Source organism: Triturus cristatus, chromosome 7 (assembly GCF_964204655.1).
Source record: "Triturus cristatus chromosome 7, aTriCri1.1, whole genome shotgun sequence".
NCBI classification, from domain to species: domain Eukaryota; kingdom Metazoa; phylum Chordata; class Amphibia; order Caudata; family Salamandridae; genus Triturus; species Triturus cristatus.
In genome coordinates this window covers 1,474,828,708-1,474,847,575 of record NC_140590.1, presented here as the reverse complement: position 1 = coordinate 1,474,847,575, position 18,868 = coordinate 1,474,828,708, and positions in this window count along the sequence as shown.

Here is an 18,868-nt window from a genome sequence, read left to right as displayed (position 1 = left end):
GTGATGATTCACATGCAATAGTCATTTACTGTCAAAAAATTAAATATTAAAAAATTACCATTTTTGACCATCTGGAGAAAGTTCGACAGGTCACGGGTCATCGTTTTTCATCAGAAAATTGATTTTTTGGACTGTAGAAAAATTGATTCAAAATGTCATTTGGATTGTGCGTCATGTTGAATAACTCCTTTTTAAAGCCTCAGTGTGACCACAATTGGCATTTTTACAGACATTTTCTCCTACTCAGAAACTTCTATTTCCACCAATTTCAGGGATTAAAATGACTCTAAACACACTTATTTTTGTTCCAAAAGTGATATTTCACATGCAAAAGTCATTTTGAGTCAAAAAATTAAAAATTAAAAAATTACCATTTTTGACCATCTGGAGAAAGTTCGACACCTTTATAACTACTTTTTAAAGCCTCAATGTGACCAAAATTGCCATTTTTACAGACTTTTTCTCCTTCTCAGAAGCTTCTATTTTGACCAATGTCAGGCATTAAAATGACTCTAAACACACTTATATTAGTTCCAAAACTGATAATTCACATGCAACAGTCATTTACTGTCAAAAAATTAAATATTAAAAAATTACCATTTTTGACCATCTGGGTAAAGTTCGACAGGTCACGGGTCATCGTTTTTCATCAGAAAATTGATTTTTTGGACTGTAGAAAAATTGATTCAAAATGTCATTTGGATTGTGCCTCATGTTGAATAACTAATTTTTAAAGCCTCAATGTGACCAAAATTGCCATTTTTACAGACTTTTTCTCCTTCTCAGAAGCTTCTATTTTGACCAATTTCAGGCATTAAAATGACTCTAAACACACTTATATTAGTTCCAAAAGTGATAATTCACATGCAATAGTCATTTACTGTCAAAAAATTAAATATTAAAAAATTACCATTTTTGACCATCTGGAGAAAGTTCGACAGGTCACGGGTCATCGTTTTCATCAGAAAATTGATTTTTTGGACTGTAGAAAAATTGATTCAAAATGTCATTTGGGTTGTGCCTCATGTTGAATAACTACTTATTGAAGCCTCAATGTGACCAAAATTGGCATTTTTACAGACATTTTCTCCTACTCAGAAACTTCTATTTCGACCAATTTCAGGCATTAAAATGGCTCTAAACACACTTATTATTGTTCCAAAAGTGATATTTCACATGCAAAAGTCATTTTGAGTCAAAAAATTAAATATTAAAAAATTACCATTTTTGACGATCTGAAGAAAGTTCGACAGGTCACGGGTCATCGTTTTTCATCAGAAAATTGATTTTTTGGACTGTAGAAAAATTGATTCAAAATGTCATTTGGATGGTGCCTCATGTTGAATAACTACTTTTTAAAGCCTCAATGTGACCAAAATTGCCATTTTTACAGACTTTTTCTCCTACTCAGAAGCTTCTATTTTGACCAATTTCAGGCATTAAAATGACTCTAAACACACTTATTTCAGTTCCAAAAGTGATAATTCACATGCAATAGTCATTTACAGTCAAGAAATTAAATATTAAAAAATTACCATTTTTGACGATCTGAATAAAGTTCGACAGGTCACGGGTCATCGTTTTTCATCAGAAAATTGATTTTTTGGACTGTAGAAAAATTGATTCAAAATGTCATTTGGATTGTGCCTCATGTTGAATAACTACTTTTTAAAGCCTCAATGTGACCAAAATTGGCATTTTTTGCAGACTTTTTCTACTACTCAGAAGTCTCTATTTCAACCAATTTCATGCATTAAAATGACTCTAAACACACTTATATTAGTTCCAAAAGTAATAATTCACATGCAATAGTCATTTTCTGTCAAAAAATTAAATAATAAAAAATTACCATTTTTGACCATCTGGAGAAAGTTAGACTGGTCACGGGTCATCGTTTTTCATCAGAAAATTGATTTTTTGGACTGTAGAAAAATTGATTCAAAATGTCATTTGGATTGTGCCTCATGTTGAATAACTACTTTTTAAAGCCTCAATGTGACCAAAATTGCCATTTTTACAGACTTTTTCTCCTTCTCAGAAGCTTCTATTTTGACCAATTTCAGGCATTAAAATGACTCTAAACACACTTATATTAGTTCCAAAAGTGATAATTCACATGCAATAGTCATTTACTGTCAAAAAATTAAATATTAAAAAATTACCATTTTTGACTATCTGGAGAAAGTTCGACAGGTCACGGGTCATCGTTTTTCATCAGAAAATTGATTTTTTGGACTGTAGAAAAATTGATTCAAAATGTCATTTGGATTGTGCCTCATGTTGAATAACTACTTTTTAAAGCCTCAATGTGACCAAAATTGGCATTTTTACAGACATTTTCTCCTACTCAGAAACTTCTATTTCGACCAATTTCAGGCATTAAAATGACTCTAAACACACTTATTTTTGTTCCAAAAGTTATATTTCACATGCAAAAGTCATTTTGAGTCAAAAAATTAAATATTAAAAATTTACCATCTTTGACCATCTGGAGAAAGTTCGACAGGTCACGGGTCATCGTTTTCATCAGAAAATTGATTTTTTGGACTGTAGAAAAATTGATTCAAAATGTCATTTGGGTTGTGCCTCATGTTGAATAACTACTTATTGAAGCCTCAATGTGACCAAAATTGGCATTTTTACAGACATTTTCTCCTACTCAGAAACTTCTATTTCGACCAATTTCAGGGATTAAAATGACTCTAAACACACTTATTTTTGTTCCAAAAGTGATATTTCACATGCAAAAGTCATTTTGAGTCAAAAAATTAAAAATTAAAAAATTACCATTTTTGACGATCTGAAGAAAGTTCGACAGGTCACGGGTCATCGTTTTTCGTCAGAAAATTGATTTTTTGGACTGTAGAAAAATTGATTCAAAATGTCATTTGGATTGTGCCTCATGTTGAATAACTACTTTTTAAAGCCTCAATGTGATCAAAATTGCCATTTTTACAGACTTTTTCTCCTTCTCAGCTCAGAAGCTTCTATTTTGACCAATTTCAGGCATTAAAATGACTCTAAACACACTTATATTCGTTCCAAAAGTGATGATTCACATGCAATAGTCATTTACTGTCAAAAAATTAAATATTAAAAAATTACCATTTTTGACCATCTGGAGAAAGTTCGACAGGTCACGGGTCATCGTTTTTCATCAGAAAATTGATTTTTTGGACTGTAGAAAAATTGATTCAAAATGTCATTTGGATTGTGCGTCATGTTGAATAACTCCTTTTTAAAGCCTCAGTGTGACCACAATTGGCATTTTTACAGACATTTTCTCCTACTCAGAAACTTCTATTTCCACCAATTTCAGGGATTAAAATGACTCTAAACACACTTATTTTTGTTCCAAAAGTGATATTTCACATGCAAAAGTCATTTTGAGTCAAAAAATTAAAAATTAAAAAATTACCATTTTTGACCATCTGGAGAAAGTTCGACACCTTTATAACTACTTTTTAAAGCCTCAATGTGACCAAAATTGCCATTTTTACAGACTTTTTCTCCTTCTCAGAAGCTTCTATTTTGACCAATGTCAGGCATTAAAATGACTCTAAACACACTTATATTAGTTCCAAAACTGATAATTCACATGCAACAGTCATTTACTGTCAAAAAATTAAATATTAAAAAATTACCATTTTTGACCATCTGGAGAAAGTTCGACAGGTCACGGGTCATCGTTTTTCATCAGAAAATTGATTTTTTGGACTGTAGAAAAATTGATTCAAAATGTCATTTGGATTGTGCCTCATGTTGAATAACTAATTTTTAAAGCCTCAATGTGACCAAAATTGCCATTTTTACAGACTTTTTCTCCTTCTCAGAAGCTTCTATTTTGACCAATTTCAGGCATTAAAATGACTCTAAACACACTTATATTAGTTCCAAAAGTGATAATTCACATGCAATAGTCATTTACTGTCAAAAAATTAAATATTAAAAAATTACCATTTTTGACCATCTGGAGAAAGTTCGACAGGTCACGGGTCATCGTTTTTCATCAGAAAATTGATTTTTTGGACTGTAGAAAAATTGATTCAAAATGTCATATTGGATTGTGCCTCATGTTGAATATCTACTTTTTAAAGCCTCAATGTGACCAAAATTGGCATTTTTACAGACATTTTCTCCTACTCAGAAACTTCTATTTCCACCAATTTCACGGGTCATCGTTTTTCATCAGAAAATTGATTTTTTGGACTGTAGAAAAATTGATTCAAAATGTCATTTGGATTGTGCCTCATGTTGAATAACTACTGTTTTAAGCCTCAATGTGACCAAAATTGGCATTTTTACAGACTTTTTCTCCTACTCAGAAGCTTCTATTTTGACCAATTTCAGGCATTAAAATGACTCTAAACACACTTATATTAGTTCTAAAATTGATATTTCACATGCAAAAGTCATTTACAGTCAAAAAATTAAATATTAAAAAATTACAATTTTTGACCATCTGGAGAAAGTTCGACAGGTCACGGGTCATCGTTTTTCATCAGAAAATTGATTTTTTTGGACTGTAGAAAAATTGATTCAAAATGTCATTTGGATTGTGCCTCATGTTGAATAACTCCTTTTTAAAGCCTCAACGTGACCAAAATTGGCATTTTTACAGACATTTTCTCCTACTCAGAAACTTCTATTTCCACCAATTTCAGGGATTAAAATGACTCTAAACACACTTCTTTTTGTTCCAAAAGTGATATTTCACATGCAAAAGTCTTTTTGAGTCAAAAAATTAAAAATTAAAAAATTACCATTTTTGACCATCTGGAGAAAGTTCGACATCTTTATAACTACTTTTTAAAGCCTCAATGTGACCAAAATTACCATTTTTACAGACTTTTTCTCCTTCTCAGAAGCTTCTATTTTGACCAATTTCAGGCATTAAAATGACTCTAAACACACTTATATTAGTTCCAAAAGTGATAATTCACATGCAACAGTCATTTACTGTCAAAAAATTAAATATTAAAAAATTACCATTTTTGACCATCTGGAGAAAGTTCGACAGGTCACGGGTCATCGTTTTTCATCAGAAAATTGATTTTTTGGACTGTAGAAAAATTGATTCAAAATGTCATTTGGATTGTGCCTCATGTTGAATAACTACTTTTTAAAGCCTCAATGTGACCAAAATTGCCATTTTTACAGACTTTTTCTCCTTCTCAGAAGCTTCTATTTTGACCAATTTCAGGCATTAAAATGACTCTAAACACACTTATATTAGTTCCAAAAGTGATAATTCACATGCAATAGTCATTTCCTGTCAAAAAATTAAATAATAAAAAATTACCATTTTTGACTATCTGGAGAAAGTTCGACAGGTCACGGGTCATCGTTTTTCATCAGAAAATTGATTTTTTGGACTGTAGAAAAATTGATTCAAAATGTCATTTGGATTGTGCCTCATGTTGAATAACTACTTTTTAAAGCCCCAATGTGACCAAAATTGGCATTTTTACAGACCTTTTCTCCTACTCAGAAACTTCTATTTCGACCAATTTCAGGCATTAAAATGACTCTATACACACTTATTTTTGTTCCAAAAGTGATATTTCACATGCAAAAGTCATTTTGAGTCAAAAAATTAAATATTAAAAATTTACCATCTTTGACCATCTGGAGAAAGTTCGACAGGTCACGGGTCATCGTTTTCATCAGAAAATTGATTTTTTGGACTGTAGAAAAATTGATTCAAAATGTCATTTGGGTTGTGCCTCATGTTGAATAACTACTTATTGAAGCCTCAATGAGACCAAAATTGGCATTTTTACAGACATTTTCTCCTACTCAGAAACTTCTATTTCGACCAATTTCAGGCATTAAAATGGCTCTAAACACACTTATTATTGTTCCAAAAGTGATATTTCACATGCAAAAGTCATTTTGAGTCAAAAAATTAAATATTAAAAAATTACCATTTTTGACGATCTGAAGAAAGTTCGACAGGTCACGGGTCATCGTTTTTCGTCAGAAAATTGATTTTTTGGACTGTAGAACAATTGATTCAAAATGTCATTTGGATGGTGCCTCATGTTGAATAACTACTTTTTAAAGCCTCAATGTGACCAAAATTGCCATTTTTACAGACTTTTTCTCCTTCTCAGAAGCTTCTTTTTTGACCAATTTCAGGCATTAAAATGACTCTAAACACACTTCTATTAGTTCCAAAAGTGATAATTCACATGCAATAGTCATTTACTGTCAAAAAATTAAATATTAAAAAATTACCATTTTTGACCATCTGGAGAAAGTTCGACAGGTCGGGTCATCGTTTTTCATCAGAAAATTGATTTTTTGGACTGTAGAAAAATTGATTCAAAATGTCATTTGGATTGTGCCTCATGTTGAATAACTACTTTTTAAAGCCTCAATGTGACCAAAATTGGCATTTTTTGCAGACTTTTTCTACTACTCAGAAGTCTCTATTTCAACCAATTTCATGCATTAAAATGACTCTAAACACACTTATATTAGTTCCAAAAGTAATAATTCACATGCAATAGTCATTTTCTGTCAAAAAATTAAATAATAAAAAATTACCATTTTTGACCATCTGGAGAAAGTTAGACTGGTCACGGGTCATCGTTTTTCATCAGAAAATAGTTTTTTGGGACTGTAGAAAAATTGATTCAAAATGTCATTTGGATTGTGCCTCATGTTGAATAACTACTTTTTAAAGCCTCAATGTGACCAAAATTGGAATTTTTACAGACATTTTCTCCTACTCAGAAACTTCTATTTCCACCAATTTCAGGGATTAAAATGACTCTAAACACACTTATTTTTGTTCTCAAAGTGATATTTCACATGCAATAGTCATTTTGAGTCAAAAAATTAAAAATTAAAAAATTACCATTTTTGACCATCTGGAGAAAGTTCGACATCTTTATAACTACTTTTTAAAGCCTCAATGTGACCAAAATTGCCATTTTTACAGACTTTTTCTCCTTCTCAGAAGCTTCTATTTTGACCAATTTCAGGCATTAAAATGACTCTAAACACACTTATATTCGTTCCAAAAGTGATAATTCACATGCAATAGTCATTTACTGTCAAAAAATTAAATATTAAAAAATTACCATTTTTGACCATCTGGAGAAAGTTCGACAGGTCACGGGTCATCGTTTTTCATCAGAAAATTTATTTTTTGGACTGTAGAAAAATTGATTCAAAATGTCATTTGGATTGTGCCTCATGTTGAATAACTACTTTTTAAAGCCTCAATGTGATCAAAATTGCCATTTTTACAGACTTTTTCTCCTTCTCAGCTCAGAAGCTTCTATTTTGACCAATTTCAGGCATTAAAATGACTCTAAACACACTTATATTCGTTCCAAAAGTGATGATTCACATGCAATAGTCATTTACTGTCAAAAAATTAAATATTAAAAAATTACCATTTTTGACCATCTGGAGAAAGTTCGACAGGTCACGGGTCATCGTTTTTCATCAGAAAATTGATTTTTTGGACTGTAGAAAAATTGATTCAAAATGTCATTTGGATTGTGCGTCATGTTGAATAACTCCTTTTTAAAGCCTCAATGTGACCACAATTGGCATTTTTACAGACATTTTCTCCTACTCAGAAACTTCTATTTCCACCAATTTCAGGGATTAAAATGACTCTAAACACACTTATTTTTGTTCCAAAAGTGATATTTCACATGCAAAAGTCATTTTGAGTCAAAAAATTAAAAATTAAAAAATTACCATTTTTGACCATCTGGAGAAAGTTCGACACCTTTATAACTACTTTTTAAAGCCTCAATGTGACCAAAATTGCCATTTTTACAGACTTTTTCTCCTTCTCAGAAGCTTCTATTTTGACCAATGTCAGGCATTAAAATGACTCTAAACACACTTATATTAGTTCCAAAACTGATAATTCACATGCAACAGTCATTTACTGTCAAAAAATTAAATATTAAAAAATTACCATTTTTGACCATCTGGAGAAAGTTCGACAGGTCACGGGTCATCGTTTTTCATCAGAAAATTGATTTTTTGGACTGTAGAAAAATTTATTCAAAATGTCATTTGGATTGTGCCTCATGTTGAATAACTACTTTTTAAAGCCTCAATGTGACCAAAATTGCCATTTTTACAGACTTTTTCTCCTTCTCAGAAGCTTCTATTTTGACCAGTTCAGGCATTAAAATGACTCTAAACACACTTATATTAGTTCCAAAAGTGATAATTCACATGCAATAGTCATTTACTGTCAAAAAATTAAATATTAAAAAATTACCATTTTTGACTATCTGGAGAAAGTTCGACAGGTCACGGGTCATCGTTTTTCATCAGAAAATTGATTTTTTGGACTGTAGAAAAATTGATTCAAAATGTCATTTGGATTGTGCCTCATGTTGAATAACTACTTTTTAAAGCCTCAATGTGACCAAAATTGGCATTTTTACAGACATTTTCTCCTACTCAGAAACTTCTATTTCGACCAATTTCAGGCATTAAAATGACTCTAAACACACTTATTTTTGTTCCAAAAGTGATATTTCACATGCAAAAGTCATTTTGAGTCAAAAAATTAAATATTAAAATTTACCATCTTTGACCATCTGGAGAAAGTTCGACAGGTCACGGGTCATCGTTTTCATCAGAAAATTGATTTTTTGGACTGTAGAAAAATTGATTCAAAATGTCATTTGGGTTGTGCCTCATGTTGAATAACTACTTATTGAAGCCTCAATGTGACCAAAATTGGCATTTTTACAGACATTTTCTCCTACTCAGAAGCTTCTATTTTGACCAATTTCAGGCATTAAAATGACTCTAAACACACTTATTTCAGTTCCAAAAGTGATAATTCACATGCAATAGTCATTTACAGTCAAGAAATTAAATATTAAAAAATTACCATTTTTGACGATCTGAAGAAAGTTCGACAGGTCACGGGGCATCGTTTTTCATCAGAAAATTGATTTTTTGGACTGTAGAAAAATTGATTCAAAATGTCATTTGGATTGTGCCTCATGTTGAATAACTCCTTTTTAAAGCCTCAACGTGACCAAAATTGGCATTTTTACAGACATTTTCTCCTACTCAGAAACTTCTATTTCCACCAATTTCAGGGATTAAAATGACTCTAAACACACTTATTTTTGTTCCAAAAGTGATATTTCACATGCAAAAGTCATTTTGAGTCAAAAAATTAAAAATTAAAAAATTACCATTTTTGACCATCTGGAGAAAGTTCGACATCTTTATAACTACTTTTTAAAGCCTCAATGTGACCAAAATTACCATTTTTACAGACTTTTTCTCCTTCTCAGAAGCTTCTATTTTGACCAATTTCAGGCATTAAAATGACTCTAAACACACTTATATTAGTTCCAAAAGTGATAATTCACATGCAACAGTCATTTACTTTCAAAAAATTAAATATTAAAAAATTACCATTTTTGACCATCTGGAGAAAGTTCGACAGGTCACGGGTCATCGTTTTTCATCAGAAAATTGATTTTTTGGACTGTAGAAAAATTGATTCAAAATGTCATTTGGATTGTGCCTCATGTTGAATAACTACTTTTTAAAGCCTCAATGTGACCAAAATTGCCATTTTTACAGACTTTTTCTCCTTCTCAGAAGCTTCTATTTTGACCAATTTCAGGCATTAAAATGACTCTAAACACACTTATATTAGTTCCAAAAGTGATAATTCACATGCAATAGTCATTTCCTGTCAAAAAATTAAATAATAAAAAATTACCATTTTTGACTATCTGGAGAAAGTTCGACAGGTCACGGGTCATCGTTTTTCATCAGAAAATTGATTTTTTGGACTGTAGAAAAATTGATTCAAAATGTCATTTGGATTGTGCCTCATGTTGAATAACTACTTTTTAAAGCCTCAATGTGACCAAAATTGGCATTTTTACAGACCTTTTCTCCTACTCAGAAACTTCTATTTCGACCAATTTCAGGCATTAAAATGACTCTATACACACTTATTTTTGTTCCAAAAGTGATATTTCACATGCAAAAGTCATTTTGAGTCAAAAAATTAAATATTAAAAATTTACCATCTTTGACCATCTGGAGAAAGTTCGACAGGTCACGGGTCATCGTTTTCATCAGAAAATTGATTTTTTGGACTGTAGAAAAATTGATTCAAAATGTCATTTGGGTTGTGCCTCATGTTGAATAACTACTTATTGAAGCCTCAATGTGACCAAAATTGGCATTTTTACAGACATTTTCTCCTACTCAGAAACTTCTATTTCGACCAATTTCAGGCATTAAAATGGCTCTAAACACACTTATTATTGTTCCAAAAGTGATATTTCACATGCAAAAGTCATTTTGAGTCAAAAAATTAAATATTAAAAAATTACCATTTTTGACCATCTGGAGAAAGTTCGACATCTTTATAACTACTTTTTAAAGCCTCAATGTGACCAAAATTACCATTTTTACAGACTTTTTCTCCTTCTCAGAAGCTTCTATTTTGACCAATTTCAGGCATTAACATGACTCTAAACACACTTATATTAGTTCCAAAAGTGATAATTCACATGCAACAGTCATTTACTGTCAAAAAATTAAATATTAAAAAATTACCATTTTTGACCATCTGGAGAAAGTTCGACAGGTCACGGGTCATCGTTTTTCATCAGAAAATTGATTTTTTGGACTGTAGAAAAATTGATTCAAAATGTCATTTGGATTGTGCCTCATGTTGAATAACTACTTTTTAAAGCCTCAATGTGACCAACATTGCCATTTTTACAGACTTTTTCTCCTTCTCAGAAGCTTCTATTTTGACCAATTTCAGGCATTAAAATGACTCTAAACACACTTATATTAGTTCCAAAAGTGATAATTCACATGCAATAGTCATTTACTGTCAAAGAATTAAATAATAAAAAATTACCATTTTTGACTATCTGGAGAAAGTTCGACAGGTCACGGGTCATCGTTTTTCATCAGAAAATTGATTTTTTGGACTGTAGAAAAATTGATTCAAAATGTCATATTGGATTGTGCCTCATGTTGAATATCTACTTTTTAAAGCCTCAATGTGACCAAAATTGGCATTTTTACAGACCTTTTCTCCTACTCAGAAACTTCTATTTCGACCAATTTCAGGCATTAAAATGACTCTATACACACTTATTTTTGTTCCAAAAGTGATATTTCACATGCAAAAGTCATTTTGAGTCAAAAAATTAAATATTAAAAATTTACCATCTTTGACCATCTGGAGAAAGTTCGACAGGTCACGGGTCATCGTTTTCATCAGAAAATTGATTTTTTGGACTGTAGAAAAATTGATTCAAAATGTCATTTGGGTTGTGCCTCATGTTGAATAACTACTTATTGAAGCCTCAATGTGACCAAAATTGGCATTTTTACAGACATTTTCTCCTACTCAGAAACTTCTATTTCGACCAATTTCAGGCATTAAAATGGCTCTAAACACACTTATTATTGTTCCAAAAGTGATATTTCACATGCAAAAGTCATTTTGAGTCAAAAAATTAAATATTAAAAAATTACCATTTTTGACGATCTGAAGAAAGTTCGACAGGTCACGGGTCATCGTTTTTCGTCAGAAAATTGATTTTTTGGACTGTAGAAAAATTGATTCAAAATGTCATTTGGATGGTGCCTCATGTTGAATAACTACTTTTTAAAGCCTCAATGTGACCAAAATTGCCATTTTTACAGACTTTTTCTCCTTCTCAGAAGCTTCTTTTTTGACCAATTTCAGGCATTAAATGACTCTAAACACACTTCTATTAGTTCCAAAAGTGATAATTCACATGCAATAGTCATTTACTGTCAAAAAATTAAATATTAAAAAATTACCATTTTTGACCATCTGGAGAAAGTTCGACAGGTCGGGTCATCGTTTTTCATCGGAAAATTGATTTTTTGGACTGTAGAAAAATTGATTCAAAATGTCATTTGGATTGTGCCTCATGTTGAATAACTACTTTTTAAAGCCTCAATGTGACCAAAATTGGCATTTTTTGCAGACTTTTTCTACTACTCAGAAGTCTCTATTTCAACCAATTTCATGCATTAAAATGACTCTAAACACACTTATATTAGTTCCAAAAGTAATAATTCACATGCAATAGTCATTTTCTGTCAAAAAATTAAATAATAAAAAATTACCATTTTTGACCATCTGGAGAAAGTTAGACTGGTCACGGGTCATCGTTTTTCATCAGAAAATAGTTTTTTGGGACTGTAGAAAAATTGATTCAAAATGTCATTTGGATTGTGCCTCATGTTGAATAACTACTTTTTAAAGCCTCAATGTGACCAAAATTGGAATTTTTACAGACATTTTCTCCTACTCAGAAACTTCTATTTCCACCAATTTCAGGGATTAAAATGACTCTAAACACACTTATTTTTGTTCTCAAAGTGATATTTCACATGCAATAGTCATTTTGAGTCAAAAAATTAAAAATTAAAAAATTACCATTTTTGACCATCTGGAGAAAGTTCGACATCTTTATAACTACTTTTTAAAGCCTCAATGTGACCAAAATTGCCATTTTTACAGACTTTTTCTCCTTCTCAGAAGCTTCTATTTTGACCAATTTCAGGCATTAAAATGACTCTAAACACACTTATATTCGTTCCAAAAGTGATAATTCACATGCAATAGTCATTTACTGTCAAAAAATTAAATATTAAAAAATTACCATTTTTGACCATCTGGAGAAAGTTCGACAGGTCACGGGTCATCGTTTTTCATCAGAAAATTGATTTTTTGGACTGTAGAAAAATTGATTCAAAATGTCATTTGGATTGTGCCTCATGTTGAATAACTACTTTTTAAAGCCTCAATGTAATCAAAATTGCCATTTTTACAGACTTTTTCTCCTTCTCAGCTCAGAAGCTTCTATTTTGACCAATTTCAGGCATTAAAATGACTCTAAACACACTTATATTCGTTCCAAAAGTGATGATTCACATGCAATAGTCATTTACTGTCAAAAAATTAAATATTAAAAAATTACCATTTTTGACCATCTGGAGAAAGTTCGACAGGTCACGGGTCATCGTTTTTCATCAGAAAATTGATTTTTTGGACTGTAGAAAAATTGATTCAAAATGTCATTTGGATTGTGCCTCATGTTGAATAACTCCTTTTTAAAGCCTCAATGTGACCACAATTGGCATTTTTACAGACATTTTCTCCTACTCAGAAACTTCTATTTCCACCAATTTCAGGGATTAAAATGACTCTAAACACACTTATTTTTGTTCCAAAAGTGATATTTCACATGCAAAAGTCATTTTGAGTCAAAAAATTAAAAATTAAAAAATTACCATTTTTGACCATCTGGAGAAAGTTCGACACCTTTATAACTACTTTTTAAAGCCTCAATGTGACCAAAATTGCCATTTTTACAGACTTTTTCTCCTTCTCAGAAGCTTCTATTTTGACCAATGTCAGGCATTAAAATGACTCTAAACACACTTATATTAGTTCCAAAACTGATAATTCACATGCAACAGTCATTTACTGTCAAAAAATTAAATATTAAAAAATTACCATTTTTGACCATCTGGAGAAAGTTCGACAGGTCACGGGTCATCGTTTTTCATCAGAAAATTGATTTTTTGGACTGTAGAAAAATTGATTCAAAATGTCATTTGGATTGTGCCTCATGTTGAATAACTACTTTTTAAAGCCTCAATGTGACCAAAATTGCCATTTTTACAGACTTTTTCTCCTTCTCAGAAGCTTCTATTTTGACCAATTTCAGGCATTAAAATGACTCTAAACACACTTATATTAGTTCCAAAAGTGATAATTCACATGCAATAGTCATTTACTGTCAAAAAATTAAATATTAAAAAATTACCATTTTTGACTATCTGGAGAAAGTTCGACAGGTCACGGGTCATCGTTTTTCATCAGAAAATTGATTTTTTGGACTGTAGAAAAATTGATTCAAAATGTCATTTGGATTGTGCCTCATGTTGAATAACTACTTTTTAAAGCCTCAATGTGACCAAAATTGGCATTTTTACAGACATTTTCTCCTACTCAGAAACTTCTATTTCGACCAATTTCAGGCATTAAAATGACTCTAAACACACTTATTTTTGTTCCAAAAGTGATATTTCACATGCAAAAGTCATTTTGAGTCAAAAAATTAAATATTAAAATTTACCATCTTTGACCATCTGGAGAAAGTTCGACAGGTCACGGGTCATCGTTTTCATCAGAAAATTGATTTTTTGGACTGTAGAAAAATTGATTCAAAATGTCATTTGGGTTGTGCCTCATGTTGAATAACTACTTATTGAAGCCTCAATGTGACCAAAATTGGCATTTTTACAGACATTTTCTCCTACTCAGAAGCTTCTATTTTGACCAATTTCAGGCATTAAAATGACTCTAAACACACTTATTTCAGTTCCAAAAGTGATAATTCACATGCAATAGTCATTTACAGTCAAGAAATTAAATATTAAAAAATTACCATTTTTGACGATCTGAAGAAAGTTCGACAGGTCACGGGGCATCGTTTTTCATCAGAAAATTGATTTTTTGGACTGTAGAAAAATTGATTCAAAATGTCATTTGGATTGTGCCTCATGTTGAATAACTCCTTTTTAAAGCCTCAACGTGACCAAATTTGGCATTTTTACAGACATTTTCTCCTACTCAGAAACTTCTATTTCCACCAATTTCAGGGATTAAAATGACTCTAAACACACTTATTTTTGTTCCAAAAGTGATATTTCACATGCAAAAGTCATTTTGAGTCAAAAAATTAAAAATTAAAAAATTACCATTTTTGACCATCTGGAGAAAGTTCGACATCTTTATAACTACTTTTTAAAGCCTCAATGTGACCAAAATTACCATTTTTACAGACTTTTTCTCCTTCTCAGAAGCTTCTATTTTGACCAATTTCAGGCATTAAAATGACTCTAAACACACTTATATTAGTTCCAAAAGTGATAATTCACATGCAACAGTCATTTACTGTCAAAAAATTAAATATTAAAAAATTACCATTTTTGACCATCTGGAGAAAGTTCGACAGGTCACGGGTCATCGTTTTTCATCAGAAAATTGATTTTTTGGACTGTAGAAAAATTGATTCAAAATGTCATTTGGATTGTGCCTCATGTTGAATAACTACTTTTTAAAGCCTCAATGTGACCAAAATTGCCATTTTTACAGACTTTTTCTCCTTCTCAGAAGCTTCTATTTTGACCAATTTCAGGCATTAAAATGACTCTAAACACACTTATATTAGTTCCAAAAGTGATAATTCACATGCAATAGTCATTTCCTGTCAAAAAATTAAATAATAAAAAATTACCATTTTTGACTATCTGGAGAAAGTTCGACAGGTCACGGGTCATCGTTTTTCATCAGAAAATTGATTTTTTGGACTGTAGAAAAATTGATTCAAAATGTCATTTGGATTGTGCCTCATGTTGAATAACTACTTTTTAAAGCCTCAATGTGACCAAAATTGGCATTTTTACAGACCTTTTCTCCTACTCAGAAACTTCTATTTCGACCAATTTCAGGCATTAAAATGACTCTATACACACTTATTTTTGTTCCAAAAGTGATATTTCACATGCAAAAGTCATTTTGAGTCAAAAAATTAAATATTAAAAATTTACCATCTTTGACCATCTGGAGAAAGTTCGACAGGTCACGGGTCATCGTTTTCATCAGAAAATTGATTTTTTGGACTGTAGAAAAATTGATTCAAAATGTCATTTGGGTTGTGCCTCATGTTGAATAACTACTTATTGAAGCCTCAATGTGACCAAAATTGGCATTTTTACAGACATTTTCTCCTACTCAGAAACTTCTATTTCGACCAATTTCAGGCATTAAAATGGCTCTAAACACACTTATTATTGTTCCAAAAGTGATATTTCACATGCAAAAGTCATTTTGAGTCAAAAAATTAAATATTAAAAAATTACCATTTTTGACCATCTGGAGAAAGTTCGACATCTTTATAACTATTTTTTAAAGCCTCAATGTGACCAAAATTACCATTTTTACAGACTTTTTCTCCTTCTCAGAAGCTTCTATTTTGACCAATTTCAGGCATTAAAATGACTCTAAACACACTTATATTAGTTCCAAAAGTGATAATTCACATGCAACAGTCATTTACTGTCAAAAAATTAAATATTAAAAAATTACCATTTTTGACCATCTGGAGAAAGTTCGACAGGTCACGGGTCATCGTTTTTCATCAGAAAATTGATTTTTTGGACTGTAGAAAAATTGATTCAAAATGTCATTTGGATTGTGCCTCATGTTGAATAACTACTTTTTAAAGCCTCAATGTGACCAACATTGCCATTTTTACAGACTTTTTCTCCTTCTCAGAAGCTTCTATTTTGACCAATTTCAGGCATTAAAATGACTCTAAACACACTTATATTAGTTCCAAAAGTGATAATTCACATGCAATAGTCATTTACTCTCAAAGAATTAAATAATAAAAAATTACCATTTTTGACTATCTGGAGAAAGTTCGACAGGTCACGGGTCATCGTTTTTCATCAGAAAATTGATTTTTTGGACTGTAGAAAAATTGATTCAAAATGTCATATTGGATTGTGCCTCATGTTGAATATCTACTTTTTAAAGCCTCAATGTGACCAAAATTGGCATTTTTACAGACCTTTTCTCCTACTCAGAAACTTCTATTTCGACCAATTTCAGGCATTAAAATGACTCTATACACACTTATTTTTGTTCCAAAAGTGATATTTCACATGCAAAAGTCATTTTGAGTCAAAAAATTAAATATTAAAAATTTACCATCTTTGACCATCTGGAGAAAGTTCGACAGGTCACGGGTCATCGTTTTCATCAGAAAATTGATTTTTTGGACTGTAGAAAAATTGATTCAAAATGTCATTTGGGTTGTGCCTCATGTTGAATAACTACTTATTGAAGCCTCAATGTGACCAAAATTGGCATTTTTACAGACATTTTCTCCTACTCAGAAACTTCTATTTCGACCAATTTCAGGCATTAAAATGGCTCTAAACACACTTATTATTGTTCCAAAAGTGATATTTCACATGCAAAAGTCATTTTGAGTCAAAAAATTAAATATTAAAAAATTACCATTTTTGACGATCTGAAGAAAGTTCGACAGGTCACGGGTCATCGTTTTTCGTCAGAAAATTGATTTTTTGGACTGTAGAAAAATTGATTCAAAATGTCATTTGGATGGTGCCTCATGTTGAATAACTACTTTTTAAAGCCTCAATGTGACCAAAATTGCCATTTTTACAGACTTTTTCTCCTTCTCAGAAGCTTCTTTTTTGACCAATTTCAGGCATTAAAATGACTCTAAACACACTTCTATTAGTTCCAAAAGTGATAATTCACATGCAATAGTCATTTAATGTCAAAAAATTAAATATTAAAAAATTACCATTTTTGACCATCTGGAGAAAGTTCGACAGGTCGGGTCATCGTTTTTCATCAGAAAATTGATTTTTTGGACTGTAGAAAAATTGATTCAAAATGTCATTTGGATTGTGCCTCATGTTGAATAACTACTTTTTAAAGCCTCAATGTGACCAACATTGCCATTTTTACAGACTTTTTCTCCTTCTCAGAAGCTTCTATTTTGACCAATTTCAGGCATTAAAATGACTCTAAACACACTTATATTAGTTCCAAAAGTGATAATTCACATGCAATAGTCATTTACTGTCAAAGAATTAAATAATAAAAAATTACCATTTTTGACTATCTGGAGAAAGTTCGACAGGTCACGGGTCATCGTTTTTCATCAGAAAATTGATTTTTTGGACTGTAGAAAAATTGATTCAAAATGTCATTTGGATTGTGCCTCATGTTGAATAACTACTTTTTAAAGCCTCAATGTGACTAAAATTGGCATTTTTTGCAGACTTTTTCTACTACTCAGAAGTCTCTATTTCAACCAATTTCATGCATTAAAATGACTCTAAACACACTTATATTAGTTCCAAAAGTAATAATTCACATGCAATAGTCATTTTCTGTCAAAAAATTAAATAATAAAAAATTACCATTTTTGACCATCTGGAGAAAGTTAGACTGGTCACGGGTCATCGTTTTTCATCAGAAAATAGTTTTTTGGGACTGTAGAAAAATTGATTCAAAATGTCATTTGGATTGTGCCTCATGTTGAATAACTACTTTTTAAAGCCTCAATGTGACCAAAATTGGAATTTTTACAGACATTTTCTCCTACTCAGAAACTTCTATTTCCACCAATTTCAGGGATTAAAATGACTCTAAACACACTTATTTTTGTTCTCAAAGTGATATTTCACATGCAATAGTCATTTTGAGTCAAAAAATTAAAAATTAAAAAATTACCATTTTTGACCATCTGGAGAAAGTTCGACATCTTTATAACTACTTTTTAAAGCCTCAATGTGACCAAAATTGCCATTTTTACAGACTTTTTCTCCTTCTCAGAAGCTTCTATTTTGACCAATTTCAGGCATTAAAATGACTCTAAACACACTTATATTCGTTCCAAAAGTGATAATTCACATGCAATAGTCATTTACTGTCAAAAAATTAAATATTAAAAAATTACCATTTTTGACCATCTGGAGAAAGTTCGACAGGTCACGGGTCATCGTTTTTCATCAGAAAATTGATTTTTTTGGACTGTAGAAAAATTGATTCAAAATGTCATTTGGATTGTGCCTCATGTTGAATAACTACTTTTTAAAGCCTCAATGTGATCAAAATTGCCATTTTTACAGACTTGTTCTCCTTCTCAGCTCAGAAGCTTCTATTTTGACCAATTTCAGGCATTAAAATGACTCTAAACACACTTATATTCGTTCCAAAAGTGAT